The sequence below is a fragment of the Procambarus clarkii genome, chromosome 47 (assembly GCF_040958095.1).
Source record: "Procambarus clarkii isolate CNS0578487 chromosome 47, FALCON_Pclarkii_2.0, whole genome shotgun sequence".
In the NCBI taxonomy this organism is placed as follows: domain Eukaryota; kingdom Metazoa; phylum Arthropoda; class Malacostraca; order Decapoda; family Cambaridae; genus Procambarus; species Procambarus clarkii.
In genome coordinates this window covers 31029265-31055962 of record NC_091196.1, presented here as the reverse complement: position 1 = coordinate 31055962, position 26698 = coordinate 31029265, and the positions used below count along the sequence as shown (strand labels likewise).

General features: G+C 46.0%; 1 non-coding gene across 1 annotated transcript; it reads left to right on the top strand.

Annotated features, from left to right (window-relative positions):
- The first annotated feature begins 17874 nt into the window (after positions 1–17874).
- Positions 17875–17993, top strand: LOC123763126 (5S ribosomal RNA). The gene has a single exon (XR_006773399.2). It is a non-coding gene; the product is annotated as a 5S ribosomal RNA (ribosomal RNA).
- Positions 17994–26698: the final 8705 nt, after the last annotated feature.

The window sequence follows — 26698 nt, the reverse complement described above, 5'->3', positions numbered from 1 at the left end:
GGAGAAGCCGAACGAGAGCACACACGACGGCCGTTAGGAGAACGATGGACATCCGCCTGCACCGACAGGCGGCGGGGAGAGCCGATAGATGGAGGAAGAGGATGGGAAGGAGGATCGGAGGGGGACGAGGAAGAAGACACAGGAGACATGACAGACCGGGTTGAAAGAAGGGGAACCCCAGACAGAGGACCAGGAGGGGGACCCCTCGGGAAAGAACTCAAAGGAACAGAGGAGGGGGCAGTGGGCGTATCAGGGTCCAAGGCCCGGAAACGGTTGAGAGTCTGAGGAAGGGGGAAGGACGAGGAGAGGAAGAGCGCAACACGCGAGCATAAGAGATGTTAGTATAAGGCGGGAGCCGGCGAACCTGGCGCCTCGCCTCAGGAAAAGACAAACGCTCCCGGTGCTTCAGGTTAAGGACGGCCGCCTCAAGCTTGTAATGGACACAGGCACGGGAGAACGTAGGATGGGCCTCACCGCAGTTGAGGCAGTGAGCTTGGGGAGAAGTGCACTCCGACTTAGAGTGACCTTCACTCCCACACAAAGGACAGAGAGAGACAGTCCCAGAGCAGCGGAGGGCACCATGCCCAAACCTCCAGCACTTATTACAAAGTCGAGGAGAAGGAATATATTCCTGGACAGAGCACCTAGCACCAGCAAGAATGACAGAGGATGGAAGGGTCCTACCATCAAAGGTGATCTTCACAACGCGAAGGGGTTGACGGCGACGACCACGAGGGGGACGAGTAAACGAGTCAACCTGGAGGACAGAATGGCCTTGGGCATCAAGGATATGCCGAATATCATCGTGGCAATCCTGCAGATTCCGAACACCGGTTGCAACATGGGGTGGGAGGAGAATAGTGCCTACACTGGAATTCATCTGAACGTTCTTGGAGACCCGAACAGGGATCTCGCCAAGGCAAGATAAGGCAGCCAAGCGGGAAGCCGCATCCTGAGAAGGAGCAGCAACGACACGTGTACCGAGACGAGTGGGGTTGAAAGTAACACACGCATCCACGGAATCTACAAGATGCCGATGGAGGGAGAAATCGTCAGGAGGCGCAGATTCAAGAGGGAGGAGATCAAAGTATTTGGCCCATGAAGCAGGACCAAACAAGGCCTGATACGCATCAGCACGGGAAGAAATCGAGCGAGTGCGGTTGGGGCGCGAACGGCGTTGAGAACCCCTAGAGAGAGAGGGGTCAAAAGGCGCAGTAGTCACAACGAAAGACTTAGCCACACCAGGGGACGAAGTGGTCACAACCGGGGGCTGGAGGCTCGACCCAACCTCAGAGGAGGGAGGGGAGCTGGGGGAAGAAGTCAGGACGGTCAAAGGAGGAGCAAGGTCGGGGCCCAACGCAGCGGGAGCTACAGAGCCTGGTCTTCCAATACAGGCCGACTCGGGGGCTTGGTCGCCCACCCCACGAGCCTGAGAGGGTACAACGGAAACATTCAACGACATAGAGACGAAAAGTGACAAATTCATCCACGAATGTGCTCCCATACCCACCATGGAACCACAATTAGAGGCAGGACACCCAACAGGAAGCTATCGCCGATCATGCCGGGGCCCCCTAGGGGTGCGTCGTGAGTATACGCCCCACAAACGCCACCTTAAGAACCGTCAGTCCGTCGAGATCGGGTTCAGCGACGAAAGGGGGATTGACAATAAAAGGTTCCCCTCGCTCGAGACGTCGGGTACTACAGTTCTACGGGTGCAAGAGTATGCCTCCTCAAGCACCCGGGCGTCAAAATAGAAGAAGTCCAAAGAAATAATCCAAAACAAGCAAAAGGTCGGCAGGAAACGACAAGCAGATAGGAGAAGAGGGGGGAGAAAAACGAAACATAAGGAAAAGGAAAAGCGATCCGGCACAATTGGAGAAGACAGCAGCAGGAGTGCAAGGCCAGAAAAGGACAGAGGACTGCCCAACGGAGCATCACACTCCGGCAGCCGTCCACCAAGCCCCCTCACGACGCCAACGGGCCGGAAGGGGAGGGGGCTGCGGCAGGTAGCTACCGTTACCTGTGCAGGTGGCTACCGTTACCAGTGGCAGGTGGCTACCGTTACCAGTGGCAGGTGGCTACCGTTACCAGTGGCAAGTGGCTACCGTTACCTGTGGCAGGTGGCTACCGTTACCAGTGGCAGGTGGCTACCGTTACCTGTGGCAGGTGGCTACAGGTGACGGATCTCACAGTCCTGAGCCCTCCAGGTGTTTATGCAGGACCTGAGTCATCATCTAATTAAATATGTCTTCAATGATACCTGGGTGACCAGAATATTTTGGTGACTGGTGTGGTAAGGTAAGTAAGTAATTATCAAAAGAAGGCACTAAACCGGGAAGGCTATGTAGCACCATCAAATGTGCGGAATAATCAGAAGGCGCTAAATATCACCAAGGATGCCAATACGAGAACAAAAACTCATAAGGCGAACGATATCAAAAGTATCCGATTCACCTAGAATTCTATCAAGGGACAGGTGACCGGGAGGGACGGTCGGAAAGCAAGACACACGCTCGTCCTGGAAGTCAGGACATTCAACATATGCACAACTGTAAGAGGGACAACGCAATTCGGACAATAAGGAGCAGGGTCGCGCTCCATTAAGTCACCGTGGGTTAAGCGAGTATGGCCAACCCGCAGCCATGCAGTTTCTCACCGCCGGTTACGGTGGCAGGAGGAAGGCCACGGGGACACACTACATTTGAGAGTACGCAGCTTGTTACTAACCACAGAGGACCAACAACCCTGCCAACAGGCAAGGACGGAGAAATGAATAACCGGATAAAAGTCAGAATAAGGAATACCTTTACGGGAGATGGGACAAGAACGGATAGCTTCCTTAGCGGCAGCATCCGCACGCTCATTGAAAGAAACACCAATATGACTGGGAACCCAGCAAAACTCTACCGATTTAAATTTACTAGAAATAAGAAACAGCCAATGTTGAATCTCGATGACCATCGGATGTACAGGATTAAAGGACCCGAGAGCCATGAGGGCACTACGAGAGTCAACTACAACCACAAAGGAGGAATGATAATGAGAAAGCAAGAGACGGAGAGCATAGAGAATAGCATAAAGTTCTGCTGTAAAGACGCTAGCCTCTGAAGGGAGGCGACACATATAAGTACGGTCAGGAAAAAACAACAGAGTAGCCCACACCGTCTGCAGACCTAAGACCCATCGGTGAAGAGGGAAACAGAGTGGGAGTGCGAAGAAAAGCGTTCAAGGAAGAGGCTTTTCAGAATTGTAGGAGGGGTAAAGGCTTTAGTAATACAAGTCAAGGACGTACAAAACTTGGGAAGGGGGACAGAGCATTCAACTCGGAGGTAAGAGATATGGGCTGACCCAGACAAACGAGTGTCAAAGACTAACCCCAAAAGTTTTGCGGAATCCTTGTACATAATGGGATGACCATAAAGCGACAAAGAGGGACGGAGAACGACATGCTTCCGAGTAAAAATCATAGCACAAGTCTTAGACGCAGAGAACTTGAAGCCATGATCGGTGGCCCAAGATGACACTGCATCAATCGCAAGTTGAAGCCGCCGTTGAAGGAGAGGCGAATCATCACCTCGACAGCAAAGGGTAAGATCATCAACATAGAGAGCGGAGAAGACGCCAGAAGGAAGAGATGAAAGAAGACCGTTGAGGGCAACTAGAAGAGGAGTAGTGCTCAGAACACTACCCTGGGGTACTCCCTCATACTGCCGAAAAGGTGCAGAGAGAGTGGTACCAAGCCGCACACGAAAGGAACGACGAGAGAGGAAGCTCTGGAGGAAGAGGGAGGTTCCCACGAAGGCCAAAAGAATGAAGTCGAGACAAAATATGATACCGCCAGGTAGTATCGTAAGCCTTTTCCAGGTCAGACTGGTGTGGTACTTTACTGATATACAATCATTAGTGAAGGACGAACAGAGCCAGGAGGAGGAAGAGGAGGTAGTAGTCTTATAGCTTCACAATTAATGTAAGAGGAATTCCTTTTTAGTAGGTGCCAATTAATTGAGAGTAGTTTAAATTTTGGTAATTTCCCTTTCTGCTTAGTAAACAAAGAATTATGGATAGTCAGATAGACGAGTTAAAGGCTTCTTCTTTAGAGGGGATTAAATCCCTCAAGAAGTCAGTTCTTGTGAAGCTAGATAAAAAGTATGGCCCATATTAGCATGGTGAATTTCCTCTAGTACCACTATCATATCTTCTTGGGGATGATACTTTGCTGGAGAGTATCTCTAGGAGACCTCTCTTGGATCAGTTATTGCCTGAATGGAGAGGGTGATCGGTTAGCATCGAAGCATCTGGAGCTGGAAGCTTAGAAATGTAAGCAAGAAGGAGAGTTAAAGAAGCTAGACTCAAAGAGAAGACTACAGAGAAATTGAGTAGGAGACAAAGTAGAAGCAACAGGAGGAGGAAGATAGACAGAGAGAATTAGAGTTAGCCAGACTCCAGCTGGAAGCACAGACTAAACGGAAGAAAAAAAAAGGAGGGAACTGAACAGTTAGTCACACAACAGTAATATGTCTTTGCTGAAGCTAGGTTAAAGCAGCAATGATTACCATCAGCACGTGAGGGAAGCGAGGCTTTACATGTGAGTAATTCCTGTAGATACGATCAAAATGTTAGGTTGCCACAATTTTGGGAAATGATCCCCGATTTTGTTCCAACATTGTGTGACATTAGCTCCTGGTATGAACTAACCAGACGGTGGCTTCCTTAGTATGTGCAACTCCTGCCCCCACAATTGTACATTGCTTTTATGTTCTTTGTACACACATTCTTTTGATTACAAATTTGAATATGAATTTAGATAAGCAATGGGTTGCAATCATGCAGTGTCATTTAGTGGGTAAACCGCAAGAGATATTTGCCTTAGTGTCCATAGTAACAGTCTCTGTTTAAATTCCAGTATGCTAAGAAGTGCATTTTATTGTGATATGAACTTACTCTGGAGGCTCGCAGACAAAAATTCAGGCTGCTTTAACAATTCTTTAGAGGTGGCTTAATTCTTCAAATACAAATGATTCCGAGACACTTAAAAAATTATTACTAGTATAAGAGTTACTTTCATGTTTACCTGACCCAATACCAATGTACTTAACCAAAAAGGGAATAACTAAAATTATATGAATTATCCAAATTAGGTGAAGAGCACGAACCTATTTACAAGGTGCCATTTACAGCACCATTTTGCATGGTACAATGTACCTGGGACTGGACATCCCATTGTGTGTGTGTGTAGTGTGGGGTGTGTGGTGTGTGGCAACCAGGGGGTACAACACCTTCACAGGACCCCTCCAGTGGTGAAGAGGGAGAGGGACCTCTTATGCAAGATTGACGAGTCCGAGCACAAAACAGATTCAGCACACCATCAGAGTGAAAGTGAAGAGGTCGTCATTCTGATGACTCAGCAGACCTTGCACCGTCGTGCTCCTTGCATGAGTTGCAGCAATCTGACCTTACTCTTGATGTTGGGAGGAGACCCTAGAGGAAAGGAAGGACTTATTACGAAGATCAGCTTCTGAAGGAAAGGTGGAGAACTAAACAGGGATTTACTAGCATTTATATTACATCCACTTAGGACTAGTAACCGGGTTCTTGATGGATTAACCTCGTTTAGTGTATCCGACTCCAAGTCGGTTGTATGCTTTCAAGAATTTGCTATATAGTTCAATAAAGAGTAAGGGGGATGAACAATACAGTTCTCTTTAAGAATATATTCACCAATAACACCTTCACCGTTAAAAAAAGACATTAGATTAAATAGATTATGACTACACATATATACAGTAGTGTCATTTTCACGCAGGACACTTTTCAGTTGGCAGTGTTCATCAACTCCAGTGTTTCCACCTTGTGTACTTTTACTGATAAACACAGGCGAGTTCACCTTTTACGTGGGCCACACCCACCAACACAGTATCACGAGGTGCCTACACCCGACTATCGCTCTCCAGCTACTCGCTGGCAGAGAACTTCAGCCACACGCTGATGGGGGTCACAAACAACCATATACAGGGGGTTTGCTAACCCCTGGCAGAAGCCCCTAGCAACCGGCTAGCAGCACTTCACTATAGGAACCTCACTGTCGTCTGTTACTCTCCTAAGCCAATCCCGGGGTACGCCGATCTCTACCAACACTGCGTAAACTTCAGCTAACACACTGCTTCAGATCGGCGGCGGATTACTTGGTCGTCTTCCATGTCCAAGCTGACAGTACGTGGACTGTCCAAAGTTAAAACTGCCTTCCTCAATACCACTGCCTCCACACGTCACCTCTTGACATAAAACGTCATCAGTGAAATGGACGGTACACTGGGGAAACCATGAGGAAACACTCATTCACCTGGGAGTTGACATTATGCTCTGTAGCACAACAGATGGCGCTGATTGTGACACACTATCCTCCAGAGGTCATCCACAACGACCTCTCATTCTGACTAAGGCAGGAAACAGGAAGGAAGGAATTATCAGGGGAAAGCGCCAAGCCATTACGACTATATAGCACTGGGAAGGGGTCAGGATAAGGATTTGGGATGGGACGTGGGAAAGGAATGGTGCCCCAACCACTTGGACGGTCGGGGATTGAACACCGATCTGCATGAAGCGAGACCGTCGCTCTACCGTCCAGCCCAAGCCATTTCCAGCCAGGAAACAGGAGCCATTCATTGCTGTCACGCCACCACCAATAGACGGCGCTGTCCACATAGTGGCCAATATCTGGGGGGGGGGGGGATAGAGTGCAGACCCATTGATGGCGCTGAAATTCCCACTCTGGACTCCGACGAGGGTGACGATACCGTAACAATGCACCATAAAATGTAAAAGTCGTTTAAGTGACCCAGGATGAAAATGTGATGTAGCCAGGTACTGCAGTTTGGATGTCATGTGTCAGATTCTTGGGTAAGGTAATCAAAGGTAATCAAATTATATTACAGCCCATTGCTGTGTTGCAGGAAGTTCTCACATGTTGTGATGGACTGGCTTGGCCACTTTACCCAGGACCAATTCAGATAATCTTTTTTTCCACGTGTATTGCCACCAGATTTCCCGAAGTGTGTGCTGTATGGACCATTAGGGCTAAAACCCTCATTCAGCGTCCGGTTATGTTCATCTTAGTGTTTGGTCCACCTCGAGTAACTTCCAGTCTGACGCTTTTGAGATGTTCTGTCATGCTCTTGGAATATTTTTTTTTTTCTTGAGATATATACAAGAGTTGTTACATTCTTGTACAGCCACTAGTACACGTAGCGTTTCGGGCAGGTCCCTGGAATACGATCCCCTGCCGCGAAGAATCGTTTTTTCATCCAAGTACACATTTTACTGTTGCGTTAAACAGAGGCTACAGTTAAGGAATTGCGCCCAGTAAATCCTCCCCGGCCAGGATACGAACCCATGACATAGCGCTCGCAGAACGCCAGGCGAGTGTCTTACCATTACGCCACGGAGACTGTGTGGGAGACTGAATTGAGGACACGGTGTCAAGTCTGTATTATCCCCAAACCCGAGGTATAATTGAACAATTTCACCAAACTATGATGCAAATGCTGAAAGCTACAATTAATACCTTGGACAGAATTGTGGCAAAAATCCTCCCTTTGTAGTCCAACCTCTTAGGCTGGACGGTAGAACGACGGTCTCGCTTCGTGCAGGACGGTGTTCAATCCCCGACCGTCCTAGTGGTTGGGCATCATTCCTTCCCCCCCTGCTCCATCACAAATCCTTATCTAGATCCCTTCCCAGTGTTAAATAGTCATAATGGCTTGGCGCCTTCACCTGATAATTCCCTCCCTCCCTTTGTATTCTTAGCAGCTCAGGAGAAGTTAGAGAACCTCTTAGCGTGTTCACCTTTTGATTTTGTGTTTAGACAAAAGGTCAGTGATCCTATGAAGATGTTTTAGGAGAAGGCGTTTGTTAGTGTAATCTTGTCTTAGGGCGGGCAGTACCTAAATGGTGTCAGAAAGTAGCTGAATAACAGCAAGGAGTTAGTTTTAAAACATTTAGGGGAGGCCGAACAGGCCATGAAAGAGAGAGGGAATTATCAGGGGAAAGCGCCAAGCCATTACGACTATATCGCCCTGGGAAGGGGTCAGGATAAGGATTTGGGATGGGACGGGAGGGGGGGGGGAAGGAATGGTGCCCAACCACTCGGTCGGGGATTGAACGCCGACCTGCATGAAGCGAGTTCTGCCGTTAACTCCAAGTGGTTGGGCGAGCCATGAAGGATCAATAAAGTTAATGCTAAATTGAGGTCGTTTGAGTTACAAAACTTACTTCTGTAACTTTGTTTTGTGTTTAACTAGGTATGGATTCCAGGCTGGAGTTGCATACTTCAAAATTGGTCTAACATGTGTGTTATAGAAAGGTTCTGAATGATTCCTATCACAAGTTTATAGAGGCTGTTCTTATGCTGGCTAATCTAGCATATGCCACTGATGATATCCTTTTGATGTGGGCTTCTGGGGACAGGGTCGGTGTGATATCAACCCCCCCCCCCAGGTCTTTCTCTCTATTTGACTCTTTCAGGATTTCACCTCCCAGATGGTACCTTGTTTTTGACCTCCTGGGGCCAGATTCACGAAGGTACTTACGAATGCTTTTCTTTTTAGCTACGAATGTTTTTCTTCTTTTAGCTACGAATGTTTTTCTTCTTAGCTACGAATGGTTTTCATCTTAGTGCCTTTGTGGTGGCTACGTTGGTATTCAGGTAGGTACACTAAGAAGAAAAACCTTCGTAAGTTTGGTCCGTCAGCTAAGTGTGCTGTCGACCACTCGTAGCTTTATGTAAACTGGATATAACTCAATTTTTCTCTACTACACAACACGAAGGATCGATTTTAAGATTTTGGAACATAAACAAAAGATTATAGCTGGTGAATGTCGTGAAGAGGAGTCGTTCGTGTTAGGTATATATGCATTCTCTGCTTGAAACTTGAAGTAAATATGTGTTTTATGATATTAGAATTAGTTTTATAATAGCAAGATATTATACTAGTAGTTATTAAGTAAATAAACACTGGTGAACATGAAATATGAGAGAAGGTGATGTGTGGGAAATTTTTACCCACTATACCTATATTATCATCTAAGAAATGTATTATTTCTATATCATATCAAAATCGTATCAAAATCATATCAAATCATATCAGAATCATTATAGAAGCACTATAGATTCATTATACATATTGATTCTAGATGACAATGTCACTATGATCATGTATGCCATAGGACCCTATAGATGCCTACGTGACTTTGTGCATGATCTCTCAAGGATCCAGAAGCTTCTAGAAGGATTTCTTAATTAAAAAACTTTTGAAACATGATTTGATTTCCGGTAGGGATTATAAATCGAATCCTTAATAAGAATCAGTGGTACTATCAAGTACTACTTATAATCTTTATATCCTATATCTAATTATATTATAATCACATCTTATCTCAATCATAAGTCAAGACAGTAAAAATAATCAATCAATATTCATAGAAGGCTACCGTGCTCTGGGAGCATGGGGGGGGGGGGGGGGAATGGCTGAGAGAGAAGCACCCATCACACCCTGCGACACTATTAGTGTAGAGTGGAGCACACAGTGACTTGTCTCCACCTTCACCATCAACTATCATCCTTCTACAACTGTAATTAAGGACAATCACGTAGGAACGCTACTAGAACATCATACAGCAAAGCTGTGATATAAAATATCGTGCCTAAACTCGCGACAAGAGAGTTATCAAGTCTGTCACACTGTCAGACAGGCATCCGACATTCAGAGAAGTATATTGGAGGTTATTTAGTATATTTATTGGCCAATTGTATGCTTGTATGACTTTAATATATTAAATATATATATATTGTCAGTCTCCGTGGTGTAGTGGTAAGACACTCGCCTGGCGTTCCGCGAGCGCTATGTCATGGGTTCGTATCCTGGCCGGGGAGGATTTACTGGGCGCAATTCCTTAACTGTAGCCTCTGTTTAACGCAACAGTAAAATGTGTACTTGGATGAAAAAACGATTCTTCGCGGCAGGGGATCGTATTCCAGGGACCATAGGATTAAGGACTTGCCCGAAACGCTACGCGTACTAGTGGCTGTACAAGAATGTAACAACTCTTGTATATATCTCAAAAAAAAAAAAAAAAAAAAAAAAAAAAAAAAAAAAAAAAAAAAAAATAAATAAATAAGTCTGTCTGTCGGTTATATAGCATGGCAACACCTCATATTTCAGTAAGTTTATTAATATTGTAGTGCAGCAGTTGAATCTTTAATAAGCACCAAACCTCATGAGCGTCCAATGTGTAATAAAAGATTCAGTCACGATAAATAAACAATACCTCATGAGCGTCCATGGTGTGGGAAAAGATTCAATCAGGCTGACTGTACCTCATCATATAAATTGAATATAAATACATCTGCATATATACTTGAATATATAAATTAAATTAACAATTGCTTGCTTAGTTATTTTTAAGTTATCATATAAGTTCATTTAATTGAATATAATCTTTAGTGCTTAGTCACAGTACTTAGACTGTACTTCCAAATGCCTCCCAACACCTCAAACCAATTATATTTGCTGACAACACAACCTTCATTTACTCCAGTCCTGACCCCCTTGCTCTAAATGCCACAGTAAATACTGAGCTAAATAAAGTCCATCTTTGGCTAACTGCCAACAAACTCACCCTTAACATTGACAAAACTTTCTATATTCTGTTTGGCAATAAATCCTCTAGTCAAATAAATCTCAAAATAAACAATACCCAAATTTGTAACAAATTAGATGGCAAATTCCTTGGCATTCTCATTGACCACAAGCTGAATTTCCAGGGACACATTCTAAATATATCAAAAAAAGTTTCAAAAACTGTGGGCATTCTTTCTAAGATCAGATATTATGTACCACGCCCTGCCCTGGTGACTCTCTATTACTCCCTTATCTATCCATATCTCAACTATGGTATTTGTGCTTGGGGCTCTACTACCCAAAATCACTTACGTCCTCTAACTACTCAACACAAAGCTGCTATTAGGACAATATCCAACTCTGGCCCCAGACATCACTCGGTACCCCTACTCAAATCTCTGAATATGTTAGACATTAAGTCACTGCACATTCTCTCATGTGTATTATACATATATAAAACGCTAAACTATAATGCCAATCCTGATCTCAAAAGTTTCATAGAAGGTTGTAACAGAACCCATGAGCACCACACCAGAAATAAATACAGTTTTGATATTCCTAGAGTACGACTTAATCAAACTAGAAATGCTCTACAAATCAAGGGGCCCAGAATGTGGAATGACCTTCCCAACCATGTTAAAGACTGTACCTCTCTCAACCAGTTTAAGTTAAAAACGAAGCTATACCTAATAAATTCCCTGTAACCTACCTTACCCTTCTATTGTCAACCAATGTCTGTTTTTCTTTAATGAGCGCTGTTTGTCGACTTAATTGTATTTGTGCTGCTTTTTCATCTATGTTTTCATTTCTTGTTTTCATTCTACTCATTATGCTCAATTAGTATTAAGCTTGTCATTTAAGTTTATCATGCCCGAAACGCTTTGCGTAATAGTGGCTTTAGGCATTGTATGTACTAGCTCTACCTATAAGTCAACCAATCTTTGTAAAAATTTATTGTATGTATGTACCTTACCTAAATAAACATTTTATTTTATTTTATTTTATTTTAGACTACATTTAAGGTCATTTATCATACTTCTACAATTTACAATTTAAATTGTTGTTTATAGTATTAGAATATATTGGCTGTTAATAGTTATGGTGCTAGGCTAGATTATGTACATGTTTAAATCTCTGATTTAAACAGAGCCAGTGTTCAGCATAGAACTGAATTTATTAAATCTTATCCTTGTATAAAATACAAGCTGATGTGAGATACCTGTCGGCAGGTGGACTGTGGATCTTCAATCAACCTATCAACTAATTCATTCACCCCACCTGCCCCTTACAGCACACAATCTGTCATTAGGAAAAGAGGAGCTAGGATTTACGACCCTAGCTAGAGATTTTAGTTGAACAATTTGCAGACAGTAATTTTTAATTTAGTTCAGTACAAGTCCCTGGTAGTCTCCTCTCATATCAATCTCGACAGGTTTTTCTCCACATGATGAGCCCTGCCTGATGGGATCATTTACTATCACCAAATGCTCCTGTTCACCTAGTAGTAAGGGTGTATCTTAGCTATACATACCCATTTCTAATTTATTTAGTTTGGTTTTATTTTGAAATCAAATCTGGGTGAGACATAAAATAAAAATATGCTGCACAAATGATGTTAGGTAAGGAAAAGGGTAAAAACGTCAAAAACTTTATTCATTGAATACTTAAAGCTATAATTATGACTATATGGACTGTTAATAAAGAGAGAGGGAAGTAGGGGTCCAAGACCTCTTCCTGTTATACAATTTGGGTGTGGAACAAGTAATTATCAAAAGAAGGCACCATGCCGAGAAGGCTATGTAGCAGTAAGGCAGTGAGGTGAGGCAGCAACTTATTTGAGGAATGCTTATTTTATTTAACCTATAAGCTGAGGCAGCTTATTTTATTTGAGGAATACTCAGCTGATTCCTCTACATTTAGCATGGAACAAACTTGTGTTCAAGACCTCTTCCTGTTACACAATTTGGCTGGGTGTAACCAAACTAGAAGTGCTCTACAAATCAAGGGACCCAGAATGTGGAATGACCTCCCGAATCATGTCAAAGGCTGTACCTCTCTCAACCAGTTTAAAGAGTAAAACCAAGTACTGCCTAATTAACTCCATGTAACCTACCTTACCTCCTAAATGTCAACCCATGTTTTGCTATTTTTTAAACAATACTGTTTGTTCACCAACGTGTACAATTGCTGATTTCTGCTATGTTACCCCCCTTTTTTAATTTTTATTCCTTCTTTCAACACAATTTATACCTAATCCCGATTACTATTAAGTTTTAGTCTAAGTGTTTTTTCCCCCACACCTTGCCCGAAATGCAATGAGTATTAGTGGCTTTAGGTATTGTATGTACTAGCTCTGTCTATAAATCCAACATTTTGTTTGTAAATCAACTAAGTACTGTATGTACTTTTCCTGAACAAAATTTATTTATTATTATTTATTTATTAATCAGTAAGTAAGTATTAAAAGAAGGCACCAAGCTGGGAAGGCTATGGAGCACCATTGTGAGTAACAATAAACAAAATTTTTTTAACAAATAATGCACCTGTATGGTAAAACAAATCCTGTCAGCTGTAATAATATTGATGCAGTTATTTAAATAAAAAATATAACGAAAGAAATATTACTGGTTTATTTTTATCCTATCTTTTTGTACTGTACAGTATATCCAAGAAAGTGAAAAATTGAGACATAATGCACAATTTAATGAATGATTCAAAAATGATTAGCATGGATTAGCAGTTCAAAAGAAATATGACTATTACATATCAACATGAGATCTTAATGATCCATGGTTAAGATGATTTAATAAGGATAATACTTGTAATAATACAAACTATATTTTAAATCTTTATTACTGATGTTTTTATTAAGAGGCTTAGATATACACAGCAATGTGCTGCTACCCTATTCTATATGGAATATTACACAGTGTAGATAAAAAACTAGCTATAAGTTTATCTAATACTCCCATCTCACAGGATGGTTAGGAATACATGGAATCAAGGTAGAAAATACCAGCCTCAATACAAATAACGAATCAACTCTGACTAAACAACACTTTACGATTTTCACAAGAGGTAAGCACTGAATCATGGAAACCATTATAATTACTCTTACCAGTTTCTACAAGACTCCTCTCAAACAATGTATTTTTTAACATGCTTAGGTATACACAGCAATGTGCAGCTTCCCTATTCTGTATGAAGGACCACACAGTGTAGATCTAAAACTAGCTACAAGCTCACCCAACATCCTCACCTCACAGGATGGCCAGTCATACATGGAATCAGGAGAGAACAAAATACTTGAGGCTGATCTATTAGCCTCCACTGGCAAAATCTGGGTGCAGCACAAGAATATCTTCCAATATTCCTGCGTGTATGAAGTAATTACAGAGCTCAAAATACATCATACAATTTGGTATGAAGTCACTGATAACAGGGCAATCACAGATATAGTGTTGGAGAGTATGTTCTCTCAAGTAGGACTGAAATCAGATGTTTTTTCCATCAAGAGGGTTATAAACCCATGGAACCGCTTACCCGCTGAAGCCATAAATGCCAAATTCCAGCTAAAAAATATCATTAAGGCAATTGGTGGGCCCTTTAACAAGCCGCCGGCTTTCTGTCCTCTTCGAGGCCACTAGATAGTTAGTGGTCCTTGGGTAAATTCAGTAAATATATAAAATAATTGTCAGCGCATCTTCCGAGCAACAAGGACAGCTACGCAGTATCTCTTAGAATTACGTAGGTAAACAACAAATGTAACATATTTGTTTACTACAATGTCGGTGCTGCCTGTAGAAGTTGAAAAACATAGTTTTACTTCGAAATATACTAATTTTATAAGAAAAATCGACGTAAATAGGAGGCAGTAGAGCTCCAATAAACCAGCGCTAAATCTTCAATATGAAGAATGTTGCTACTCTCTGATTGGCCAAACGAAACACAGTAGTGACCTCTGTCGGCATGTAGGTGAACCAGACCCAAAACCCAAATATCTTCCTAAGTAGACCTACCTGAATTGCACCTAAGCATCTTCTTGGGGCATACTTAGGAACCTTCGTAGCAAACCTACTTACGAAGAAATACATGGAGCTTCGTGAATCTAGGTCCTGCTCCATTAACCCATTTTCATTACTTTCCACTTACTCGAGTTAAACTATTTGTAACCATTTGCTGGACCATCCATTCAGTTTGTCCAGGTCATCTTGTAGTTTCTCTCTATCTATCTTTCTATTTGTCCATCTCATAATTCTTGCATCATCAACAAACATTGAGAGGAATGAATCTATACAGTGTGGAAGACTATTTACATACATTAGAAACAAGATGGGTCCAAGTACAGAGCCCTATGGGGCTCCGCTGGTGACATCTCGCCACTCTGATGTCTCCCCCCCTCACAGTTACTCGCTGTTTCTTATTGCTTACGTATTCACTTATCCACTGCTGTTTCTTACCTGTTATTCCTGCCTGTTTCTCCAACATCTATAACAGACTCTTATGGAAGATTGTGTCAAAGGCTTTTTGACAGAGTGTGTATGTGTGTGTGTTTTATATTTATATGTGTGTGTCTGTGTGTGTCTGCAGAATCGAGCTTCTAGCTCTTGGACCCCGTCTTTCTAACCAATCTATTTTTCCTCTATTATGTCTTCTACATATTTAACAGACAATCTCTAACACACGCACACATCCCCAGGAAGCAGCCCGTAGCAGCTGTCTAACTCCCAGGTACCTATTTACTGCTAGGTAAACAGGAGCATCAGGGTGAAAGAAACACTGCCCATTTGTGTGTGTGTGTGTGTGTGTGTGTGTGTGTGTGTACTCACCTATATGTACTCACCTATATGTGCTTGCAGGATCGAGCATTGACTCTTGGATCCCGCCTTTCTAGCTATCGGTTGTTTACAGCAATGACTCCTGTCCCATTTCCCTATCATACCTAGTTTTAAAAGTATGAATAGTATTTGCTTCCACAACCTGTTCCCCAAGTGCATTCCATTTTTCTACTACTCTCACGCTAAAAGAAAACTTCCTAACATCTCTGTGACTCATCTGAGTTTCCAGTTTCCACCCATGTCCCCTCGTTCTGTTATTATTACGTGTGAACATTTCATCTATTTCCACTTTGTCAATTCCCCTCAGTATTTTATATGTCCCTATCATATCTCCTCTCTCCCTTCTTTTCTCTAGTGTCGTAAGGTTCAGTTCCTTCAGCCGCTCTTCATATCCCATCCCTCGTAGCTCTGGGACAAGCCTCGTCGCAAACCTCTGAACCTTCTCCAGTATCTTTATGTGTTTCTTCAGGTGGGGGCTCCATGATGGCGCGGCATACTCTAAGACGGGTCTCACGTAGGCAGTGTAAAGCGCCCTAAAAGCTTCCTCATTTAGGTTTCTGAATGAAGTTCTAATTTTCGCCAGTGTAGAGTACGCTGCTGTCGTTATCCTATTTATATGTGCCTCAGGAGTTAGATTAGGTGTCACATCCACTCCCAGGTCTCTTTCTCGAATCGTTACAGGTAGGCTGTTCCCCTTCATTGTGTACTATCCCTTTGGTCTCCTGTCACCTGATCCCATTTCCATAACTTTACATTTACTGGTGTTAAACTCCAGTAGCCATTTCCCTGACCATCTCTGCAGCCTGTTTAAGTCCTCTTGGAGGATCCTACAATCCTCGTCTGTCACAACTCTTCTCATTAATTTTGCGTCATCTGCAATGACTCCTGCAATGTGTGTGTGTGTGTGTGTGTGTGTGTGTGTGTGTGTGTGTGTGTGTGTGTGTGTACTCACCTAATTGTGTGTGTGTGTGTGCGTGTGTATGTGTATGTGTGTGTGTGTGTGTGTGTGTGTGTGTGTGTGTGTGTGTGTGTGTGTGTGTGTGTGTGTGTGTGTGTGTGTGTGTGTGTGTGTGTGTGTGTGTGTGTGTGTGTGCGTGTGTGTGTGTGTACTCACCTAATCACCTAATTGTACTCACCTAATTGTGCTTGCGTGGGTTGAACTCTGGCTCTTTGGTCCCGCCTCTATACCGTCAATCAACTGGAGTACAGATTCCTGAGCCTACTGGGCTCTATCATATCTACATTTGAAACTGTGTATGGAGTCAGCCTCCACCACATCACTTCCTAGTGCATTCCATTTACTAACCACTCTGACACTGAAAAAGTTCTTCCTAATATCTCTGTGGCTCATTTGGGCACTCAGTTGCCACCTGTGTCCCCTTGTGCATGTGCCCCTTGTGTTAAATAGCCTGTCTTTATCTACCCTATCAATTCCCTTGAGAATCTTGTTGAGAATCGTGTTGATGGTTTTGGCCTCTATCACCTTCTCACTTAACTTGTTCCAACCGTCTACCACTCTGTTTGCAAAAGAAAACTTTTTAATATTTTTTCGAAGCCTTTGTTTCCTTAGCTTGACCCTGAGTCCTCTTGTTCGTGACGTTGCTGGTTTCAGGAATTCCTCTGTCAATTTGGTCGATTCCTGTTTGTATTTTGTAAGTGGTGATCATATCACCTCTTTGTCTTATTTTTTTAGTTTTGGCATGTTAAGTGCCTCTCGTCTCTCCTCGTAACTCTTGTTTTTCGGTTCCAGAAGCCATTTTGTAGCATGCGTTGCACTTTTTCCAATTTATTGATGTGCTTCTTGAGATTTGGGCATCATACAACTAATTTTGGTCCCACAAAAGGCATAAACAGTTGTTTTTAATTACATGGAGTGTGAAATTCTAAATAAAGTCTGAAGTTGGAAAGCGACGCGTACGCTCCTCTCACAATGTTCTTTGTTTGTTTGTCTATTATTAGAGTTCTGTAATTCCTTTACATAATTTGTATTTTGTGTGTTGTCTATTTTCTCCGGTTCCATATTCCATAACTTGGCATTTATTAATATTGAATTCCATTTGCCACTTGATGCTCCAAGCACTTATTTTAGCTAGATCAATTTGAAGGGCATTACAATCGTCTGCGTCTCCTGTCTTCCCCAGTATCTTAACATCCTCCATTATGTTCATATAATTGTGTATTCCTTCTGGTAGATGGTTTATGTAGACGATGAACATTACTGGTGCAAGAACTGAGCCCTGTGGTACTCCGCTGGTAACACTCCTCCAGTCAGACACATTGTCTCTGATTACCGCCCTCATCTGTCTGTCAATTAGAAAAATTTTCATCCATGTCAGAAGTCTGCCTGTCAGAAGTATGCCAACGGCCATACCACGTTGAGAACACCGCTTCTCGTCCGATCAGCGAAATTAAGCAACGTTGGGTTTGGTTAGTACTTGGATGGGTGACCGCCTGGGAACACCAAATGCTGTTGGCAATAATGTTTTGGGGGCCTCGTAGCCTGGTGGATAGCGCGCAGGACTCTTAATTCTGCGGCGCGGGTTCGATTCCCGCACGAGGCAGAAACAAATAGGCAAAGTTTCTTTCACCCTGAATGCCCCTGTTACCTAGCAGTAAATATGTACCTGGGAGTTAGTCAGCTGTCACGGGCTGCTTCCTGGGGGTGGAGGCCTGGTCGAGGACCGGGCCGCGGGGACACTAAAAAAAAGCCCCGAAATCATCTCAAGATAATCTCAAGAAGAAGTCACCCATCCAGCATGTTCTGGTTTCCACAACAACCTCTTTTGTGGGACTGTATCAAAAGCTTTTTTTAGGTTCAGATTGATGCAGTCAACCCAACCATCTCTTTCCTGTAGTATCTCTGTGGATCCATCATAAAAGCTAAGAAGATCTCTTACACAGGATCTTCCTGTTCGAAAACCATACTGTCTGTCCGTTATTATGTCATTACTCTCTAGGTGTTCAAGCCATTTGGCTTTATCGTGTTAAATAGTTTGTCTTCATATACCTTGTCAATTCCTCTGGAAATTTTATAAGTAGTGATCTTGTTTCCCCTAACTTTTCTGTCTTCCAGTGTTGTGGGGGTATAATTATAGTAGTCTTCCCTCGGAGCTCATAACTCTCAGCTCGGGGTATGATGGCATCTTCTTGAGGTTATCTTGAGATGATTTCTGGGCTTTAGTGTCCCCGCGGCCCGGTCCTCGACCAGGCCTCCACCCCCAGGAAGCAGGCCGTGACAGCTGACTAACTCCCAGGTACCTATTTTACTGCTAGATAACAGGGGCCATAGGGTGAAAGAAACTCTGCTCATTGTTTCTCGCCGGCGCCTGGGATCGAACCCAGGACCACAGGATCACAAGTCCAGCGTGCTGACCGCTCGGCCGACCGGTTCCCATACCGGCATACCTCTGAACTTTTTCTAACTTCGTATTCTGTTTGACTACATATACGCTGGGGCCCCATACTCCAGGATTGGTCTGGCATGTGAAGTATACAAGGGTCTGAATTATTCCTTACACAAGTTTCTAAAGGCAGTTCTTATGGTCGCCAGCCTTGCATACGCCACTGATGTTATCCTTTTGATGTGAGATTCAGGGTACAGGTCTGGTGTGGTGTTAAAGTCCAGATCTTTCTTCTTAATTCCTAAAGGATTTCAGCTCCCATCTCCCTACTGTCCTCCACTGTTTTAATCTTACTCATAATTTTAGCATCATTAGCAGACATTGAGTGAAATGAGTTTATACCCTTTGCAAGGTCATTTACATATATCAGAACAGGATAGGTCCAAGCACAAAACCCAGTGGGACTCTGCTGGTGACATCGTGCTATTCGGAGGACTCACCCCTCACAGTAACTCTCTGCTTCCTGTTGTTTAGGTACTCCCTTGTCCACTGAAGCACCTTACCAGTTACTCCAGCCTGTTTCTCAACTTTGGCAGTCTCTTATTGGGTACTTTATCAAAAGCTTTCTGATCGTTCAAGAAAATGGAATCTCCCCATCCTTCCCTTTCTTGCTTAATGTTTGTTGCCTTGTCATAGAATTCCATTAAACCTGTGAGACACAATTTGCCATCCCTGAACCCATGCTGGTGGTGTGTTACAAATTACCTTCTCTCAAGATGTGCTACCAGGCTTTTTTTTCAAGATCTTCTCCATCACCTTGCATGGTATACAGGTTAGGGACACCGGCCTGTAGTTTAGGGCCTCCTGCCTATCACTCTTTTTTTATATATTGGGACTACGCTAGCTGGCTTCCAACTTTCTGGTAGGCCTCCTGTTTCTAGTGACTTGTTATACACCATAGATAATGGCAAGCAAAGTGCTTTTCCCCCCTCTTATTGCATCCATGGTGAGATTTCATCACGTCCAACAGCCTTAGTCCAACCCCGTCCTCCTAAAATTCCGTTTTTCGCTCGTATGCGCGGTATGGCCAAAAAGGGACGTAATTTGAAATGAAATCGGGTCACGAAAGTGACGTACTGTCCCGTTTTCTGTTTGAGTCCTCCGGCTTACTCAGGTTGGGAAAGGAAAATTTCAATTAATGCTTTTCATGACATTTTGAAACTTTAAGAGAGTTCCCTGCCCTCCTAATCTACCAGACGACCATTAACTTACTGTTTTGGGAAACAAAAAAATAAAGTAAGAAATTTATTTTTAATTATTTGTCATTTTCAAATTACGTCCATTTCCGTCCATACGGGCAAACGACCAAATTCAGACGTAATTTGTAAGAGGACAGGTTGCAATTCTAGATCAAGCAGATACATTCTAACCTCATCTCTGGTAATTTCAATATCTTCCACGTCTACTTGGTTTATCGCCACCCCTTTTAGTTCAGGGACTTCTTCTTTCTCTATTGTGAAGACGTCCTGGAATCACTTGTCGAGTTCTTCACACTAGAGGGCGCCTGACAGCAGGGTGGACAGAGTTTCGGATTCGTAGTCCTGAGGTTCCGGTTCGATCTCCGGTGGAGGCGGAGACAAATGGGCAAAATGTTTCTTTCATCCTGATGGCCCTGTTACCTAGCAGTAAATAGGAACCTGGGAGTTAGACAGCTTCTATGGGCTGCATCCTGGGGGTGTGTAACAAAAAGGAGGCCTGGTCGAGGACCGGGCCGCGGGGACGCTAAGCCCCGAAATCATCTCAAGATAACCTCCTTTTTGTCATTCTCTGTGTACCTATCATCTCCCTTTTTCAGTTTTATCACCTGGTCTTTCACTGCTGGTTTTCCTCCTGATGTGTTTTATAGCTTGTTGTCTTGGCTTTATTTGCTATGTTGTTTTCATGCTGCATTTCTGCTTCTCTTCTCTCACTGAGGTATTCATTTCTGGCCCTCTGTTATCTCTTTCTGCACTCTGGTCTTCTGTTATTTCTGTAGTCTCTCCTTGCCTTTGTGCTTAGCTGGTTTGCTTCCTCACATACCTGATTAAACCATGGATTTCCCTTTTACTTTTCGTTTTTTCATACTGGGTCGGGATAAACCTGTTTTCTGCCTCCTGACACTTCTGGGTGATGAAGTTCATCATGTCTTGCAAGGAATTTTCTCTGAGCTCTCTTTGGTATTCCTATTATAAATTTTCTTATCTCATCATAGCTTCTCCTTCGGTATGACAATCTTTTGCTTTTCGGTTCTTTCCCTGGAGCAGGCACCATGCCTTGTGTTCTATTGGTACAATCAAATACTGGACCTGTGTACCTTTGAGGAGCCGTTCGGAGCCCCAGCAGTGCCCACCAAAGTCCTTCTGACGAGAGAGGTCATGTGTAACTTACGCATGCTAATCAAGCTAATCGCCTGCTAGCTAGATTTCATGCCTGACAAACACTTAAGAAATAAAACAACTCGTCGCCTTGTTGATTTACGCTTTTACTCGATCGTTACATAATTCGGTGGCTTTATTTGTCGAATTAACGGTGATTAACGATGGAAGTTAAGGTATGGAGAGAGAGAGAACGGTGTGGTGTCCCCAGGTGATCACAGGAAGAAACAACAAACTGTCTGAGTGTTATCCGATTGAATCTTGACCATCATTGTACTGACAGTATTGGGACCGGTTATCAGAGTGTAATGCAACAATCACGATTCTCGCCGCGTCATTCCTGGTGTGAATTAACATTATTCTCGGCGGGAATTGTTGAGTTGTGTAAAGCAGCCGTTAGAGCAGAGCCGCGAGTCAGTGGTCAGAGACTAGCCCACGACGGACACCCGGTGTATACACAGTGGCGCCGCCGTCTGTGTGTGGCGGTTGCCAGTCGCCCGTCGCCACCCGCCTCTCACCACGGTGCCAGGCGTGGCAAAGTGTATCCACCTGTTACATGGAACGCTGTGCAACAAGGTGCACCTGTGCCACCACACCTGTGAGAGTACTCGCATGTTCATCCACATGCGGGAGTGCTGAGTAGTCGTCGAAGCTCTAGAGTGATTAGAGACGGTGTGGTTGTGTCCAGCTGGCCAGGTTGTTGGTCGTGTCCAGCTGGCCAGGTTGTTGGTCGTGTCCAGCTGGCCAGGTTGTTGGTCGTGTCCAGCTGGCCAGGTTGTTGGTTGTGTCCAGCTGGCCAGGTTGTTGGTTGTGTCCAGCTGGCCAGGTTGTTGGTCGTGTCCAGCTGGCCAGGTTGTTGGTCGTGTCCAGCTGGCCAGGTTGTTGGTTGTGTCCAGCTGACCAGGTTGTTGGTTGTGTCCAGCTGACCAGGTTGTTGGTTGTGTCCAGCTGGCCAGGTTGTTGGTCGTGTCCAGCTGGCCAGGTTGTTGGTCGTGTCCAGCTGGCCAGGTTGTTGGTCGTGTCCAGCTGGCCAGGTTGTTGGTCGTGTCCAGCTGGCCAGGTTGTTGGTTGTGTCCAGCTGGCCAGGTTGTTGGTCGTGTCCAGCTGGCCAGGTTGTTGGTCGTGTCCAGCTGGCCAGGTTGTTGGTTGTGTCCAGCTGACCAGGTTGTTGGTTGTGTCCAGCTGACCAGGTTGTTGGTCGTGTCCAGCTGGCCAGGTTGTTGGTTGTGTCCAGCTGGCCAGGTTGTTGGTCGTGTCCAGCTGGCCAGGTTGTTGGTCGTGTCCAGCTGGCCAGGTTGTTGGTTGTGTCCAGCTGACCAGGTTGTTGGTGGTGTCCAGCTGGCCAGGTTGTTGGTCGTGTCCAGCTGGCCAGGTTGTTGGTCGTGTCCAGCTGACCAGGTTGTTGGTCGTGTCCAGCTGACCAGGTTGTTGGTCGTGTCCAGCTGACCAGGTTGTTGGTGGTGTCCAGCTGGCCAGGTTGTAGTGAGTGACCAGCTGGCCAGGTTGTAGTGAGTGACCAGCTGGCCAGGTTGTAGTGAGTGTCCAGCTGGCCAGGTTGTAGTGAGTGTCCAGCTGGCCAGGTTGTAGTGAGTGACCAGCTGGCCAGGTTGTTGGTGGTGTCCAGCTGGCCAGGTTGTAGTGAGTGACCAGCTGGCCAGGTTGTAGTGAGTGTCCAGCTGGCCAGGTTGTAGTGAGTGACCAGCTGGCCAGGTTGTTGGTGGTGTCCAGCTGGCCAGGTTGTAGTGAGTGACCAGCTGGCCAGGTTGTAGTGAGTGACCAGCTGGCCAGGTTGTAGTGAGTGTCCAGCTGGCCAGAGGTTGTAGTGAGTGTCCAGCTGGCCAGGTTGTAGTGATTGACCAGCTGGCCAGGTTGTAGTGAGTGACCAGCTGGCCAGGTTGTAGTGAGTGACCAGCTGGCCAGGTTGTAGTGAGTGTCCAGCTGGCCAGGTTGTAGTGAGTGACCAGCTGGCCAGGTTGTAGTGAGTGACCAGCTGGCCAGGTTGTAGTGAGTGACCAGCTGGCCAGGTTGTAGTGAGTGACCAGCTGGCCAGGTTGTAGTGAGTGACCAGCTGGCCAGGTTGTAGTGAGTGACCAGCTGGCCAGAGGTTGTAGTGAGTGACCAGCTGGCCAGGTTGTAGTGAGTGTCCAGCTGGCCAGGTTGTAGTGAGTGACCAGCTGGCCAGGTTGTAGTGAGTGACCAGCTGGCCAGGTTGTAGTGAGTGTCCAGCTGGCCAGGTTGTAGTGAGTGACCAGCTGGCCAGGTTGTAGTGAGTGACCAGCTGGCCAGGTTGTAGTGAGTGACCAGCTGGCCAGGTTGTAGTGAGTGACCAGCTGGCCAGAGGTTGTAGTGAGTGTCCAGCTGGCCAGGTTGTAGTGAGTGACCAGCTGGCCAGGTTGTAGTGAGTGACCAGCTGGCCAGAGGTTGTAGTGAGTGACCAGCTGGCCAGAGGTTGTAGTGAGTGACCAGCAGGCCAGAGGTTGTAGTGAGTGACCAGCTGGCCAGGTTGTAGTGAGTGACCAGCTGGCCAGAGGTTGTAGTGAGTGACCAGCAGGCCAGAGGTTGTAGTGAGTGACCAGCAGGCCAGAGGTTGTAGTGAGTGACCAGCAGGCCAGAGGTTGTAGTGAGTGACCAGCAGGCCAGAGGTTGTAGTGAGTGACCAGCAGGCCAGAGGTTGTAGTGAGTGACCAGCAGGCCAGAGGTTGTAGTGAGTGACCAGCAGGCCAGAGGTTGTAGTGAGTGACCAGCAGGCCAGAGGTTGTAGTGAGTGACCAGCTGGCCAGAGGTTGTAGTGAGTGACCAGCACGCCAGAGGTTGTAGTGAGTGACCAGCAGGCCAGAGGTTGTAGTGAGTGACCAGCAGGCCAGAGGTTGTAGTGAGTGACCAGCAGGCCAGAGGTTGTAGTGAGTGACCAGCAGGCCAGAGGTTGTAGTGAGTGACCAGCAGGCCAGAGGTTGCAGTGAGTGACCAGCTGGCCAGAGGTTGTAGTGAGTGACCAGCAGGCCAGAGGTTGTAGTGAGTGACCAGCAGGCCAGAGGTTGTAGTGAGTGACCAGCTGGCCAGAGGTTGTAGTGAGTGACCAGCACGCCAGAGGTTGTAGTGAGTGACCAGCAGGCCAGAGGTTGTAGTGAGTGACCAGCAGGCCAGAGGTTGTAGTGAGTGACCAGCTGGCCAGGTTGTAGTGAGTGACCAGCTGGCCAGAGGTTGTAGTGAGTGACCAGCAGGCCAGAGGTTGTAGTGAGTGACCAGCTGGCCAGAGGTTGTAGTGAGTGACCAGCAGGCCAGAGGTTGTAGTGAGTGACCAGCTGGCCAGGTTGTAGTGAGTGACCAGCTGGCCAGAGGTTGTAGTGAGTGACCAGCTGGCCAGAGGTTGTAATGAGTGACCAGCTGGCCAGGTTGTAGAGAGTGACCAGCTGGCCAGAGGTTGTAGTGAGTGACCAGCAGGCCAGAGGTTGTAGTGAGTGACCAGCTGGCCAGGTTGTAGTGAGTGACCAGCTGGCCAGAGGTTGTAGTGAGTGACCAGCAGGCCAGAGGTTGTAGTGAGTGACCAGCAGGCCAGAGGTTGTAGTGAGTGACCAGCAGGCCAGAGGTTGTAGTGAGTGACCAGCAGGCCAGAGGTTGTAGTGAGTGACCAGCAGGCCAGAGGTTGTAGTGAGTGACCAGCAGGCCAGAGGTTGTAGTGAGTGACCAGCAGGCCAGAGGTTGTAGTGAGTGACCAGCTGGCCAGAGGTTGTAGTGAGTGACCAGCACGCCAGAGGTTGTAGTGAGTGACCAGCAGGCCAGAGGTTGTAGTGAGTGACCAGCAGGCCAGAGGTTGTAGTGAGTGACCAGCAGGCCAGAGGTTGTAGTGAGTGACCAGCAGGCCAGAGGTTGTAGTGAGTGACCAGCAGGCCAGAGGTTGCAGTGAGTGACCAGCTGGCCAGAGGTTGTAGTGAGTGACCAGCAGGCCAGAGGTTGTAGTGAGTGACCAGCAGGCCAGAGGTTGTAGTGAGTGACCAGCTGGCCAGAGGTTGTAGTGAGTGACCAGCACGCCAGAGGTTGTAGTGAGTGACCAGCAGGCCAGAGGTTGTAGTGAGTGACCAGCAGGCCAGAGGTTGTAGTGAGTGACCAGCTGGCCAGGTTGTAGTGAGTGACCAGCTGGCCAGAGGTTGTAGTGAGTGACCAGCAGGCCAGAGGTTGTAGTGAGTGACCAGCTGGCCAGAGGTTGTAGTGAGTGACCAGCAGGCCAGAGGTTGTAGTGAGTGACCAGCTGGCCAGGTTGTAGTGAGTGACCAGCTGGCCAGAGGTTGTAGTGAGTGACCAGCTGGCCAGAGGTTGTAATGAGTGACCAGCTGGCCAGGTTGTAGAGAGTGACCAGCTGGCCAGAGGTTGTAGTGAGTGACCAGCAGGCCAGAGGTTGTAGTGAGTGACCAGCTGGCCAGGTTGTAGTGAGTGACCAGCTGGCCAGAGGTTGTAGTGAGTGACCAGCACGCCAGAGGTTGTAGTGAGTGACCAGCTGGCCAGGTTGTAGTAAGTGACCAGCTGGCCAGAGGTTGTAGTGAGTGACCAGCAGGCCAGAGGTTGTAGTGAGTGACCAGCTGGCCAGAGGTTGTAGTGAGTGACCAGCAGGCCAGAGGTTGTAGTGAGTGACCAGCTGGCCAGGTTGTAGTGAGTGACCAGCTGGCCAGAGGTTGTAGTGAGTGACCAGCTGGCCAGAGGTTGTAGTGAGTGACCAGCTGGCCAGGTTGTAGAGAGTGACCAGCTGGCCAGAGGTTGTAGTGAGTGACCAGCAGGCCAGAGGTTGTAGTGAGTGACCAGCTGGCCAGGTTGTAGTGAGTGACCAGCTGGTCAGAGGTTGTAGTGAGTGACCAGTACGCCAGAGGTTGTAGTGAGTGACCATCTGGCCAGGTTGTAGTGAGTGACCAGCTGGCCAGAGGTTGTAGTGAGTGACCAGCAGGCCAGAGGTTGTAGTGAGTGACCAGCTGGCCAGGTTGTAGTGAGTGACCAGCTGGCCAGAGGTTGTAGTGAGTGACCAGCACGCCAGAGGTTGTAGTGAGTGACCAGCTGGCCAGGTTGTAGTGAGTGACCAGCTGGACAGGTTATAGTGAGTGACCAGCTGGCCAGGTTGTAGTGAGTGACCAGCTGGCCAGAGGTTGTAGTGAGTGACCGCAGGCCAGAGGTTGTAGTGAGTGACCAGCTGGCCAGGTTGTAGTGAGTGTCCAGCTGGCCAGGTTGTAGTGAGTGTCCAGCTGACCAGGTTGTAGTGAGTGACCAGCTGGCCAGGTTGTAGTGAGTGTCCAGCTGACCAGGTTGTAGTGAGTGACCAGCTGGCCAGGTTGTAGTGAGTGACCAGCTGGCCAGAGGTTGTAGTGAGTGACCAGCTGGCCAGGTTGTAGTGAGTGACCAGCTGGCCAGGTTGTAGTGAGTGACCAGCTGGCCAGGTTGTAGTG